The sequence below is a fragment of the Lactuca serriola genome, chromosome 9 (genome assembly GCF_051521515.1).
Source record: "Lactuca serriola cultivar US96UC23 chromosome 9, Lser_US96UC23_V15, whole genome shotgun sequence".
NCBI classification, from domain to species: Eukaryota; Viridiplantae; Streptophyta; class Magnoliopsida; order Asterales; family Asteraceae; genus Lactuca; species Lactuca serriola.
The window spans coordinates 36,155,261-36,163,685 of NC_136416.1; the positions used below are offsets into that span (position 1 = coordinate 36,155,261).

General features: G+C 45.0%; 1 non-coding gene across 1 annotated transcript; it reads left to right on the forward strand.

Annotated features, from left to right (window-relative positions):
• Window positions 1-2,112: 2,112 nt before the first annotated feature.
• Window positions 2,113-2,211, forward strand: LOC145077419 (U6 spliceosomal RNA). Its single transcript, XR_013693165.1, has one exon. It is a non-coding gene; the product is annotated as a U6 spliceosomal RNA (small nuclear RNA).
• Window positions 2,212-8,425: the final 6,214 nt, after the last annotated feature.

The following is an 8,425-nucleotide window of genomic DNA, read 5'->3' on the forward strand; positions in this document are numbered from 1 at the left end:
GACACTTCTCCAAATGGCCCTCTTTTTTTTTTTTTTTTTCATAAACCACCAACAAACACTCTTTAAGGCTCAAAACTCACAAAAACACACTAGGGTTTCGATTTCTGTACAAAGGAAGGTGGAGGCTGGCTAAACATGACCAAATGAGGCTATCATAAGGTTTAAATAGGTTGAAAACCCCAAAATTTTGGGTTTCACTTATGCACACGTACGCCATGCATACGTGGATGGGATCCACGATCAAGTAATCAGGCTACTATGCTAAGCGTACCACCTAGTACGCCCCGCGTACTAGTATAAAGACCAAAATGCAAAGTTTTTGATTAACAAGTGTTAAATGCAAAACTTACCAAACTCGAGTGCTACAATTCCTTCCCCCCCACTTGAATCAGACTTCGCCCTCGAAGCCCGCTACTCCAAATAACTATGTGTAGTGCTCCCTCATCTCATCCTCCAACTCTCACTTCCATTTAGAACGCTTACGATGTTGCCATTGGATTTTCACCAACTCAACAACCTTGTTCCTCAAGGTTTTCTTCATCCGGTCAAGAATCGTCACCAGTCTCTTAATCTAATTCAAGCGGTTATCCACGTAAATATCCTCCAATGGAACCACTACGGAATCATCCACTAAACACTTCTGCAACTGAGAGACATGGAACGTGCTATGGATTTGACTGAGCTCATCAGGAAGATCCAAGCGATTTGCGACCCGAATTACCCGAGCCAAAACACTGAAGGGACCGATATACGTGGGGCCCAACTTGCCCCTCTTCTTGAATCGGATGACACCCCTCCAAGGTGACACTTTCAGGAGAACCAAATCCCCACCTGGAACTCTAGATCTGATATGTGTTTGACAGCATAGCTCTTCTGCCGACTCTGAGCTGCCTGGAGTCTACTTTAAACCTGCTGAATCAAATCAGTGGTATTAGGTACCACCTCGGTACTCCCTATAACCCGCTGACCGAACTCACCCCAACAAATCAGGGTCATGCGTTTCCTCCCATAGAGCATCTCAAAAGGAGGTTGATCGATGTTGGCATTATAGATGTTATACGAAAATTCTGCTATCAGAATATACGTATCCCAACTCCCACCAAAGTCTAAAACACATGCCCGAAGCATATCCTCTAACGTCTAAATAGCCCGCTCGCTCTGACCATCGGTCTATGGAAGGAATGTTATGCTGAAATGGAGAGAGTACCCAACTCATCATGGAACCTCTTCCAAAACCTGGAAGTAAACCGGACATCTCTATCTTAAACCACTAAAACCGGCACCCCATGTCGTGCTACAACCTCACTAATATACACCTCAACCAATTTCTCGACATAAATACCCTCCTGAGTCGGGATGAAATTCGTGCTCTTGGTCAACTGATCCACGATGACCCAAATCGAATCCACTATGTGCGTAGTCCGAGGTAATTTCCTGATGAAAGCCATGGTAATCTCCTCCCATTTCCATATGGAAATCTCCAACGGTTGCATATTGTCGTGAGGTTGTTGATGCTCAGCCTTGACTTTCCTGCAAGTCAAGCACCTCTCCACATACCAAGCCACATCCCGCTTCATGTAGGGCCACTAATAATTAGGACGAAGATCTCTATACATATTTGTCACCCCGGGATGGATGGAGAACCTACACTTGTGGGCCTCCTCCATCAGAACCTGAAGCACACCGCCCCAGAACGAAACCCATACCCTTCGATGAAGAGTCAACAACCCACGACTATCATAATCAAAGGAAGCCACCTGACCCACAATACACTCACTCTTCTGGTTCTCTTCCTTCATAGCCTCAATCTGAGACTCACGAATCCGCTCCAATAGCAGAGTAATAACAGTCATCCTCAAACATATATCCCTGATCGGATCTGAGACCACCTTGCGGTAGAGAGCATCAGCCACTACATTGGCCTTCCCTAGATGATAAAGGATCTTATAATGATTGTAACATCTACCTTTAGCATGTATCATAATATTGTTTGCTTTGGGCTCCCGGCGCAAAAACTACCTAGAGTGTCACCCATCCCTAAATTGCTCATGCCCGGGCATGCTTAACTGCAAAGTTCTTATGGGATCTGTTGCCTTCACAACTTTAAAATGCGTTCAAGGACATCCGATAAAATTGGAACGATACAGAGAATATTAGCATGGCCCCTGCGCAAGGATGACACGTACAAATAGAGAAATGGTTCAAATTTTGAAAGTGGGTTATACCTGATCCTACATCGGATTGGAAGCAGAATGAAACATTTTCTTATAAGGGGTGTGGATACCTTCCTTGTCACAACATGTTTTAAAGGCGTGAGGGCATAAGAACTCAACAGTTAAGCGTGCCCAGGCGTGGGCAATTCTGTAACACCGTAAATTTTCTAATAAAATTTTCATTTTAAAAATCATGTAATTCTCATAACATAGTTCACAAAACTCAAAATGTAACTCTGCCTCGTGTGTACAATCAAGCCGACGCCTTCCCGTGATCCTGAGAAGTACCTGAAACACATAACATGGTAAGAACGAAGCTTAGTGAGTTCCCCAAAATACCACACATAACTCATTAGCCTCTCATGGCTATACTCAAATATGACCCACCAGTCAATGTATCTCAGTAGAACCCTCCGGTCCCACAACTCGGGTGGACCCTCTGGTCCTAACTCAGTAAGCTCGGAATAATACACATCATAAATCACAAAGACATAATGCAATATATCACAATACTCAATATAAACACATAAGACCCTCTGGTCACACACAAACTTACCACTCTAAGTAAGTATAGTGAGAATACTCACCTCGTAAGAAATCGGATAACCTTTAACTCAAATCACCGGTCTAGCCTCTGCCTAACACATACGATAATTATCTCGAATTAATAATGACTCTCAAAGAAGCTAGACTAAGCCCTTCTACAAACTCATAGAAGGATAAAAGACCATTTTACCCTTCCATGGCCTTAGTAGTCCATAAATTGACCAAACCCTAAAAGTCAACGGCAACGCGTACGTTGTGCGTACCAGCCCTCTACGTTGGGCGTACTCCTTTGCCATGCATGCATCGGGGATTCTCGACCCTACGTTGCACGTACTGGGATTACGCTCGGTGTACACCCTAGTTTTGCTCTTCCTACTCATTTGGTCTTAATCCGTTAAGACCTTAGCTCAGATCTCAGATCTGGACTCCCTAAAGGCTCATACTCCATAAAGTCTTTGACTTTAAGCATTTGCATGGCTGAAAAAGTCACAAACACCAAAACTCTCACTCTCTATTCTCAAGAATGCTCATATCTCATGCATGGGTTGGTTTAAACATCCAAGTCTCGAATTTTATGACTCTACACCACTAAAAACACTCAAAGGAGCTGATAATAAACTCTGGAGCTCAATATCTCATAAAGCATCCAACTTTGGGACCAAAATCCTAAAATGACGCACAAATCAAAAGGGGTGAGAAAGTTTTGAGCTTTATACCTCTAACTGGAGCTCCACCACAGATAAGCTCAGATCCAAAGCCTGGACTCCCACTCCTTCTTCTTTAAAGCTCCTTCTTTACTCCAAAGAAACCACAAGAACACTTAATAGCTCACAAATGGATACACAAGATCAAGGGATGAGAAATTAGGGTTTGAGAGGGTTGATGTCTTGGAATGGTGGCCAGAAATGAGGCCATCATGTCCTCTAAATAGGGACACACCCTTAATTAGGGTTTTCACTCTGGGCCTAGTACGCCCAGTGTACCCTCTGGTACGCCCATCGTACTAGGTGGCTTCCGCGTCAAAAACATGCATATGAGTACACTAAGCGTACACATACGTACGCCCCACATACTTATTTACCAGTTTTTCTCAAATAAAGGGCCAAACTTGACAATTACCAAAAGAACAAGGGTTTATAAGGTATACCTGGTCTTGAGATGTTACAATTCTCCCCCACTAGAATCAGACTGCGCCCTCGAAGTCATCTTCTGGAAATAACTTTGGGTACTGCTCGCGCATCTCGGACTCCGGCTCCCAAGTCCACTCGGACCCCTTCCGATGTTGCCACTGGACCTGAACCAAGGGCACCTCTTTATTCCTTAATACCTTCACCTTCCTATCTAAGATCACTATCGGCCTCTCAATGTAATTCAGACTCACATCAACCTGAATGTCCTCTAACGGTACTACTGTCGTCTCGTCGGCTACACACTTCCGCAATTGAGACACGTGGAAGGTGTTATGTATTTGCCTCAAATCTGCAGGTAGCTCCAACCGATAAGATACCTTCCCCACTCTGGCAGTCACTGTGAAAGGACCAATATATCTAGGACCCAACTTTCCCCGCTTCCTGAATCAGCTCACCCCTTTCCACGGGGATACCTTCAGGAGGACAAAATCTCTCACCTGGAACTTAAGCTCGGATCGTCGCTAGTCTGTGTAACTATTCTGGCGACTCTGAGCTGCCAGTAACCTCTGTCTGACCTGTTGAATCTGCTCAGTCATTTTGAGCACTATCACTGTGTCATCCATCACTCTCTGCCCTACCTCTCCCCAATAGATAGGAGTACGACACCTCCTCCCATATAGGTGCTCAAAGGGAGGCATACCAATACTAGAATGGTGGTTGTTGTTATAAGAAAACTTAGCCAAGGGAAAATAGGTGTTCCAACTTCCTCCGAAGTCCATAACACATGCTCACAACATGTCCTCCAGCATCTGAATCGTCTGCTCACTCTGCCCGTCAGTCTGTGGGTGGTATGCGGTATTGAAATGCAATCGGGTAACCAACTCCTCATGAAACCTCTTCTAGAATCTGGAAGTAAAACGCACCTCCCGATCTGACACTATCGAAGTCGGCATTCCATGCTGTGCCACCACCTCTCTCACATAAATCTCGGCCAATCTCTCTGCGGAAGAGCTCTCACTGATAGCAAGAAAGTGAGCACTCTTCGTCAACCGGTCCACAATCACCCATATCGCGTCGACACCTCACACAATTCTCAGTAATTTGGTGAGAAAATCCATGGAAATCTGCTCCCACTTCCACTGGGGAATCTCTAGAGGCTGTAATGGGCCACATGGACACTGGTGCTCCGCCTTAACCCAGCGACATGTCAAGCACCTCTCAACTACCCATGCCATATCCCTTTTCATATAGGGCTACCAGTAATCTCTCTTCAGATCCAAATACATCTTAGTGGCTCCGGGATGGATCAAGAAACTCGATCTATGTGCCTCATCCATTAGTATACGCCGAGCTCCACCTGTATAATGCACTCAGATCTACCCACGGAAATTCATAAGCCCCCGACTATCTGTCTCAAACTCGGAAATCTGTCCGATCACTCGCTCCCTCTTGAGGTTCTTGGGCCTCACAGCCTCCACCTGGGCCTCTCAGATGGTATCTAGGACTGGAGACATCACTGTCATCCTCATACACACGTCTCAAATCGAAGCACTCTCTACTCTACGGCTCAAGGAATCAGCTACCATATTATCCTTGCCAGGGTTATACAAGATCTCACAGTCGTAGTCTTTCACTACATCCAACAACCTCCTCTGTCTCATATTCAGGTTGGGCTGGTACATTAGGTACTTCACGCTCTTATGGTCTGTGATCGGACCCTATACAGATAATGGCGCCAGATCTTGAGGGCGAACACTACTGCCACCAACTCCAAATCATGGGTGGGATACCTTGTCTCATGAGGCTTCAATTGTGTCAAGGCGTATGCTATCAGATGCCCCCTCTGCATCAACACCGCACCCAAACCTGATATAGATGCATCACAGAAAACCACGAAATCCTCCACTCCCTCGTGAAGGGCTAACCCTGGAGCTTAGCACAATCTCTGGCAAAGAGTCTCGAACGAGGCCAAACATGAACAGATCTAAGCAAACCTGAACCGAAGCACAATAGATCTAAACAGATTTGGGAGAAAAACGAGTTTAAAACAACCTGATGCTTTTACTACTAGCTCGAATCCGGGATGGTGCCAAATGATGCAACATCGGCTCCCACCATCTTCTCTGAGAGAGTGCTTCTACGTTGGAGACGGATCTGCAAGGTCACAATAGAGAGATGCGTTAGAGCCGCCCCAGGGATTTTGCCCTAGGATCGGACTCCGACAATCAAGTTAGATCAATTTATAGATCTGAGGTGGTCCTCTATAGCTGGAGAGAACCATCTTGGTGCGGGTGGTGGTGTATGGTAGCTGATGGCGGCGGGTGGTGGCTGAGCCACCCGACCGGAGTATAGTGTTGCGGCTAAGCCACTTGGGGGAGAGTCTAAAGGAAAGGTCCCCGGAAAAGGTCCCCCTTCATGGAGGAGGAACTATTCTATTTATAATGGGCAACTAGGTCAAGCGGAATTAGTTCAGGCCTTGGGCCAGCCCAATTCAGGCCTAACTAGCAAGGAGCTGGGCAAGGCCGCCCGGAGGCACCGGGTGGGGCTTGCGGGCACGCCCCAAGCAAGGCTGGCAGGCGCGCACCAGGAAAGGTTGGCAGGGGACCGCCAGGCCGGGCCGACAGGGGAGTCCCCAGCACGGCTAGAAAGGGAGCGCCAGACAGGCTGGCAGGAGCACGCCAGGCTAGGCTGGCGCTCTAGAACAGTCTAGTCCATGCTAATGGACCATATATCATCAAGTCCCCCTAGTCTGATGTTATTGGTACATGGCCAATGACATCGGACCGGACTTAGTCATATAAACCGTGCGTCTTCAGTGGGTTTTATGGATGAAGAAATTATTGTCAATTTACATGGGCTTTTAGAATTGCGACCTATAAAGGTAAACTTTAATTTAAAAATTTTGTTATACATATTTATTTTTATAGTAATATATTTAAATATTGTTGGATTTTTTATGTAGATTGTAAAACTAGATTTTGAGTTAGGAAAAAAAAATCAAATAGTAAACCACCAAGGACACCTTTAAAATTAAGAAGGAAATCAAAGACGATGTTAAAGCTTAAATTGAAAGCAGATAGAACTCCAAAAGAAGGATTTGAAACAAGTTTAGAGAAACCTATTATTTTAGACTAGTTTTCATTTTATAACTTTTGTTATGGATACATTTATGCAAGTTGGTTTTATTTTTGGAACATTATTTAATACGTATTTTTGTATTTTTAATTATAGTCTCCAACATCCAGTGACTCGGGTGATGATGATGTGTTTCCAATAGAATATGAAATATTACATCTTGAAGATGTAACATCCCCCCCTGACACGTATCACAATATTTTCTGCTTTGGGCTCCTGGTGCGAAAACTTTTGAGGGGTCACCCATCCCTAAATTGCTCTCGTCCGGGCACGATTAACTGTAGAGTTCTTATGGGATCTGCTGCCCTCACGGCTTTAAAACGCGTTGTGTTAGAGAAGGTATCCACACCCCTTATAAGAAATTCTTAGTTCTCCTTCCTAGTCAATGTGAAATCAGGTGCAACCCACCTTCACCCCCTGTAACTCTCGGATCCCAATATGTATTTTAAATCAAATTATACATTTTTTAAAAGGAGCTCGACGAGTTGGAGGCCCCAAACTCGTCGAGTAGGAATGGAATTTGGATGCGCGACTTGAAGTCTACTCGACGAGTTGAGAGCCTCAACTCAACGATTAGGGCTGCCAGAGTGAAACATTAATTTTTCAGGGTTTTGCACCCTATTTAAACACCTTAACCTCCAAATCTTTGCCTCATTTGCAGGATCCATCACCCCAAACCCTAGCCACAAAACCCTAATCCACTTTTGAGTGAGTTTGTGCCATTTTGTGTGTTCTTTGTGAAGTTGATGAAGAGGATCCTTGAAGAGAGAGCGAGGACTTGAAGGAGGAGAGTAGATCCAGAAGTTAAGCTCCATTTTTGGTTCAATAGAGGTAAAAAGCTTCTAACTTGTCCATTGTGTGCTTAAATTGTAACAGCCCGGAATTCCAAATATTGATATAATTATGATTTTGGGGTGTTTTAAGAGGGGACTCGGCGAGTTGGAGCCTAGACTCGCCGAGTAGGATCGCAGACCGGGTCGCGGGTTCGCGACTGGACTCGACGAGTCCAGATATGGACTCAGCGAGTCTACGCTGTTTAGCGAAAACCCTAACCGTTCAGGTTTGGGTCGTATATAACGCATTATATGCCGTCATTGTTCGTCTTTTAGTCGATTGAGAAGAACCCTAAGCGGCTGTGGGCATCTAGGGCAAGATTGAAGGCCATTGGTGACTTGAAGAGATTGTGGTGCAAGGAGGAGAAGAGTCTTGACTAAAGGAACTGCAAGGGATTCGAGTTCTGAGGTTTGGGGACACAGAGAGTGCGTTATTCAGGTAACATTTCGAATCATTTCTGTTGTATTGATGTGTGCATGGATCTAGGGTTTATGTAACCCATTTGGTGATTAGATGGATTATTACCTTGTTACCCGAACGAATATAACCCTGTATTAGGACCTTTAG